This window comes from Alligator sinensis, unplaced genomic scaffold (genome assembly GCF_000455745.1).
Source record: "Alligator sinensis unplaced genomic scaffold, ASM45574v1 scaffold93_1, whole genome shotgun sequence".
Lineage (NCBI taxonomy): Eukaryota > Metazoa > Chordata > Crocodylia > Alligatoridae > Alligator > Alligator sinensis.
Genome location: NW_005842243.1, coordinates 1,471,399 through 1,478,560, shown reverse-complemented (window position 1 = coordinate 1,478,560; position 7,162 = coordinate 1,471,399).

Genomic DNA, 7,162 nt, shown 5'->3' with positions numbered 1-7,162 from the left:
AGACATGGCTAGGTCAGTCAGCTGCAGATGGGATAATTTTTCAAATATAACAACAAACCTCAAAACATTTATTTTTCTAACTTCTGAGAGAGAATACCATTGGGGCAGAGGTTCTTCAGTAAAAAGTCTTGGCAGGTGGGGATGGAAGGACCTTCAAAGAGTTTCAGGATGTCCTAAAATGCAGTGCCACTTCATCTCAGGTTCTTGTAATTATTAGAACAACCAATAAAATCTGACTGACATTCCTTCCCCTGCAGAGGTGCTGACACTTCTGGTGGAATTTTATAAGTGCTCAGAAAGAATAATGCTTGGAGTTGGGAGTGAACGCAACGGAAAATCTTAATGCAACTCGGTGAAAAGCCCATAGACATCTGTTCCCTGCCATAACTAAAAAGATGACTGCATGTTAAATAATTGACATTTTATACATAATGTATCACAAAGACAGATTTTGAATAGGAGTAATGAATATGTAATAGAACTGTACAGTGACTGTAATATTAGAGCTGTATCTAAGAATTTTTAATGGCAAACCTATTTTTTTTCTTTAATGTGTTACGCAGGTGGTAATTATGTGTAGCAATATATTAATTCAGTGTGCATGCAGCCATATTGAAATAATGTATGAACGAGTCAGACTGCACATTGCTATAAGGCAGGTTTTGAAAAAAAATATATAGCCAGTGCATGGAAAGCCTTTACAAAGCATATGGTGCTCCTTATTTGAAAACAAAGCAGTTTTACTTAAAAGGCTGCTCTTACATATAATCACGCACTCCTGTTGCGTTTACAGGAATGCATGCCTATTTCTGAAGCCAAGAGCCTATAGCAGGTCCTTAATGTACTATAGAACATAACACACATGATCCTCATTTTTTTGTAATTAAAAAATTTCCAGCTATCAGTGTCCAGTGTTTCTTATTATTGTACCTACAGTGGAGCCTTTCTAATTCTTATCACAGGAATCCACAGCCAGGTTGCCTTCTCCCACTTGACGTTAATGCAAGATGGAATAGGCAGTTCTGTAGCAAAGTTTTGTTGCCTCTCACTATATACAGTTGCTATCCTCATACTGTGCCCGTCACCATGACATATATATTTAATGCTATGGACATTAAAACACAGTAACACCAATAACAATAAACAAGCCTAGGCCATTTTGTGAAGAAGTAATTCTTATTTTCTTTTAATCGTGTTTATATGATTTGTACCAGATTTGCAAACTTTGAAAATCCACATTTTCTCTCCCATCGTATTAATGAATGAATTAGGTTCTAACACTATGTTACGGCAAAACCCATGCTTTTCTGCACTATGGCCATATATAGGAGAAAACAAAATATGCTGGCTTCGTGATGAGCCTCTCAGACATACTGCTACCACATGGCCAGCCTAAGTAAAAGTGACAGCAGCACATGTAATGTACCTACACCACAGATGAGCTCAAGATCCTAACAGGACACGCTTCAAGTCATATTCCCAGTAAGAGACCACTTCCTTTTGAGGACATATAGCGTACCAGGTAAGTGCTTATTATGATCCCTGTCTGCTGCTGTGCAGATTGCCACACAGATTGCTTCTTACTTCCCACTACTCCCAAAGCACAGATGACTCAAGCCAAACTAAGTTAGACTTAGTTCTGTAAGTTTTAGTTACTTAAAAAAATCTTCCAAGCAACGATAAAAATGGAGCTATTCCAAACAGTTCATTTCCTTTTAGCACCTGTGCTACTGATTTTTCCTTTTGATTTTTAAAAATGATTTTTATTGGAATAATTTGAATAAAGGAGGAATGTTATATCTTCACAATGCTAACAATTAGCAATTAAAAAGAGGAAAATAAAGTGTTACAGATATTTTCTAAAACAACAAGCTATGGGTTTGAGGGAACCTTTGAGGAATGGTGTGAAATCTTTAATACGTTTAAAGATAGAAATACTATCCGCATAGCATTAAAGATCTGTTGGAATTTAGAGACCATGCATAAGCTTATATTGAACACAAGGTTAGTTTGCTGGAGTGTATTTTTTACCTGGAAATGAGAAGGCTGAAAAAAATGATATTAAAACTAAGGCCCAGATCCATAGAAGGGCTTAGGTGCCTAAAATGTGACTGTACCTGAGATTTGGGCATCTAAGGTTAAAACTACACGATTTACCATGATTTCATAGACATTAGGGCTGGAAGGGACCTTGGAAGTTCATCGAGTCCAGCCCCCCGCCCGAAGGGTAGGAAGTCACCTGGGGTCATAGGATCCCAGCAAGATAAGCATCCAATTTACTCTTGAAGATGTTCAATATAGGTGCTTGGACCACCTCCGATGGCAGGCTATTCCAGACCTTGGGGACTCGGACAGTAAAGAAATTCTTCCTCATGTCCAGCCTGAAACGATCTTGCAGCAGTTTATAACCGTTCGACCTTGTCATCCCTTGGGGCGCTCTGGTGAACAAACGTTCCCCCAGATACTGGTGGTCACCTCTGATAAAACTTATAGGTGGCCATCAGATCACCCCTGAGCCTGCGCTTTTCCAGGCTAAAGAGCCCCATGGCTCTCAGCCTGTCGTTGTAAGGTCTGTTTTCCTGACCTCTGATCATGTGCGTGGCTCTTCTCTGGACTCTCAAGATTCTTCACATCCTTTTTTAATTGTGGGGCCCAAAACTGGACGCAGTACTACAGCTGCAGCCTCACCAAGGCCGAGTACAACGGGAGAATGACGTCCCAGGGTTTGCTTAAGAAGCATCTATGGATGCAACCCAGCGTTTAGGTCGCTTTACTAGTTGCAGCATCACATTGAAGGCTCATGTTCATGAGGAAGGTATGGATATGAATTTACAGTGTGACCACTACTCCACAATAACTGTCATATGTACAGGGTGAGGATGGATATGAATCCAGGACTTTCACTACTTAGGCAGGTCCTAGCTGTGTAGCTCAGGCCAGGGCAGTGCTGGGCAAGGATGGAAGCAGAAATTTAGGCAACTAGGGAACTTTCAGGTCAAACAGGGAGGTGGCTGGAGAGGCTAGGCAGGTGCTGGGTGCCTAGATGGACTTCAGATGGTTAAGTCTTGTTGCAGGTGCCTAAACCCTTTATTGGCTCTGAACTGGTTTGTGGATCTGGACCTAAGTTGTTCAGGTTGAACAGTTTGTAGATCTTATGTGCTTGGTCTATACAACAATGGGGGTAGCTGGTGAATGGCTGTGACTAACACTATCAAATGGCATGATCTTAACATGTTTATATCTTGGACATATCTGTGACATGAAGTTTTCCAAAACAACAATCATAGGAAGCCACTCAGTCCATTCTGTAGCAAGGAGCCTGCATACTGCTCCCACTGCTTGTTTGCCAAGTCTCAGAATATGGTCAATGTGTGGAAGTTAGCACTGCTGTGACCCACGGCATGTAGCAGACAGTGAATCAGCTGCCAGATAGATCATGTATTTCTGCTTTATAGCAGTGAACATTGCAGCCTCCTAGGAGAGTGCATTAACTCTTTGAGAATAACCAACTTAGAATTTTTTTAAAAGAGTCCATGTATGTGCTCCTTTTCAGACGAGCACTGGAGTCATGAGGGAATGAAGGCAGATTTCCATTCACTGATCCCTCTTGGGAGAGCCTTAACCCCAGACACCATCATGGCAGGTGAAGGTAGAGTGTAAAATCTACCCTGGAATGGTGGGGATTCCAGGACTGGACAAGGCAACAAGGAATGGGAAACAAGGGGAAGGAATGGGAGCAAAGTAGGAAGGGGGCTACGTGGAAAAACAAGCGTCACTGCTGCAGAACTAGCCTTCAGATTAATGGTGATTTTCTTTCCCTTAGTTTACCTCCCCATTATAGTCTTTCACTAGTTTACTCTTGCTTACATCATACTGAAAAGATCATATGCTCGGTTCATTTGCACTGATGAAGATAATGTTAGAAGCTGCCCAAAGGATCAAAGCAATTAACTTCACCAACATTACTGAGTCTAGCCACGGGCTGCTCAATCAGTTATGTCTGCACCAGCACCTGGTTACCACCTGGCAGTCCCTCAACTTGGCTTATTGCCTAGCTGTTTCCTACTGCAGTCAGTAAGAAACAGTGACAATAACACTTACACAAACTTTGTCAAGTGACCTTTGTATTTCTGTTCAACCAAAAGTACAAATCCAGAGGTCTGGCTGGCAGCTATTACATATTATGTAAGTGAAGACCTACTGAACTCACTGGTAAGGCCTAGGACTTTTCTGTAAAGGCACAGAAGGCAAAGAAGGATTCAGTATCATCTTGATCAACAGTACTTATAACTCAGTACTATTTCCTTTCTCCAGGTTAAAACTGTTGAGCATTCCCTGAAATCATCAAGTTTTGGGGAGCCTTCTGGGTGCCAATCACAGCTCATTTTCTTAGGCTAGTAAGGCAGAGCAATGTTTCTCAACCTTTGCAGTCACAGCACCCCCTCAACCACTTTTCTGAATGTGGCGGCATCCCCAGTTGAGACCCACTATTGGTGCTGCCTCAAATTACTTTGGTGCTTCTCTACTACATACTGTGACCTCCAGGTTAAACTGCCCACTGTGCCTGCTGCACAGTCAGCTTGGGAATGGCTGTAGCACACATAGGTAACCCTCTCTGATAACCCTACAGCATATGAGCCCTATATGCCTGTTTCTGGGAAGTGTGGGGACCTTTGGACTGGGCTATAGCCCAAACCAGCTGTTTGCTTCAGCGCAGCAGTTGTCAGTTTTTCTGAACTGAAGACGCCCTCACTGGACTTGAGTAGCACCCAAGTTCAAAAGCTAATTTATAGAATACAGAGCTTTATTCCTTGCAGAGGGGGCTGGCAGTGGGGGTGGGGGATTGTCCAGGGAGGGAAAAGCCTGACCCTGCGCTTATCTGCGTATTTTATCAGCTTAGTTCCTAACACTCACTTATCTCCCTATCCCTCCGGGCACCCTAAAAAAAATCTGGTGGCACCCTGATTGTGAAACAGTGCTTCAGGGTTATCAGGGAGCCCTAATGCAGCAAGAGGGCACATGTGCCACAGCCTTACAGGCAGGGCAGGTTTACCTGGCTGCTACCACTGACACAGAGGAAGTTCCTGTATTGCAGCACCCCACTTGAGAGCCACTGAGATAGAAGAAGGGGAGGGGGAACAGTGTATTTTTGCCTAGCTTCACTCCATCTCCAAAATGCTCTTTTTTGGTGGAATTTGGACTCAGAATTAGGTTTATTCAAGAAGCTCATGTTGGGAGGTTTGAATGGACTCAAGTTTTCTGGCAGGATGTAATAACCATCTCATCAACAAATTATTCCTCCTCACTCTCAGATGAGTACCATTTTTATTCTGCTTCCTGGAATGGGAAGGATGGCATTTCATTAGAGAACTTTACCAGTACTAATTAACTCTGTAAAACTGATATTTTCTAGCCCTGTTATTAACTCTGTAGCAGGTCAAGTGTGATGAAGATTTACCATTCTCTTTCACACATTTCAGTTTGTGAGTAAAAAGCGGTTTGACACATGATAAATAATGCAGCCTCTGTTTTTGTCTTGCTGCCTGCGCAGTTTTATGCTGGAATTGCTATACACTTCCTTGCCAACAGTGTCCTCGATTCTCAGGATTGTACAACGTATGAGGCACCAATTATTCTCGCCTTTTTCACAACAATTAAAGTGTGCAGGTGCAGTAATGTTGTCATCCGGGATCTCACTGATGTGTCTAAGGTTATTTTCACTAAATGTTTGCCATTGGTAAATTAGCTTGTCGGGGGAACTGGGAATGCTGTGTTTGTTGTTACAGTGCTCTTAGGGTTTTCCAAATATTCTACAACTGTGAGACCACGCAACGCATTTTTACATCTCTAAAGTAAATGTAGGGTACCACAGAAGCCGAGCTTAATTTGGGGCTATTAGTTTCTCACCCATTTATAGCATATCTGAAACTGGCAAAATGCATTGTCTTGGCATTGCATCAGACTAGAAGAAACTATTACCATCATCTATTTTTTAACCAAGACACAATTTCACTCAGCAGTTCAATCTGTATTTTGTGTGGAGCCAAAAATATTTTCTTTAGAAAGGCACCCACCTCTTGATCTGAAAACACAATCCCGGCCTCATGGAAGTCAAAATTATGGGTGCACTGATAGAGACTTTTTGGGCCAATCCTGATGGCCAATTTTTAATGGTACATATCAACCGATACTGATCTGATTCTGATATGCAGCCCTGCAGCGACTGGCTGGTAAGGCTGTTGTGGGGGGAGGAAAGGTGTGTGTGGAGGGCAGATCAAGGCCCCCACTGTGAGGGAGGCAGCGGGGCTGGTGCTGGGGCAGGGGCAGACGCTGGCCAGTCAGGGCGGGGCGAGGCATAGGACAGAGCTGCAGCTTGTCCAGGGAGTGGGGGGAGAGGGGGTTGAGTCCCCGCTACCGCACACCACAGCAGGGCATGGGGGGCATGTGCCCCCTGGATCTGTGCACAGGGTGAGGGCGGGCTGCCCCTGCGGGCTGGGGCTGCTCTGGGCTCTTCCCAGCGGGAGCTGGGCTGGGTTGCACTCAGGGTAGGCAGCGGTAGCACTGGGAGCGGAGTTATGGTGAATTTTGGGGTGGCTGCAGCCCCCCTCCCAACTCCTTCCAGTGCTGCCTCTGCCTGCCCCAAGAGCAGCCTGGCCCATCCCCCACTGGGAAGAGCCAAGTGCAGCCCAGCCCACCTTCACCCCGCACACAGATCCAGGGGGCACATGCCCTCCCGGGGTGCGTGCAGTGGCAGGAGCTGCCTCCCCTCCCCAGGCCCCCGGGACAAGCCATGGCTCTGTCCCATGCCCTGCCCCACCCCAGCTGGGCAGCGCCTGCCCCTGCCCTAGCCTCAGCCTCAGCCCCACACCCTCTGTCACCACAGGGGCCTCAATCCGCCCCCCCCCCCATGCCCCTTCCCTCATAACAGACTTACCAACCAGACCCGGTTGCTTGTCATGTTGCCAGGCCGTGCACATGCATGCAACATTTATTGGCCATATTATTGGCCACATCAGACAAAAAACCGACTGCCGATACGCCTAATTTTCCTCATATTGATGCCAATTCAATATGGGACAGATGTATTAGTGCACCTCTAATCAAAAATCCATGATAGCCTTAAAATCCTGGATATCAGAAAATTCCTGTTGAATTCAGCAGG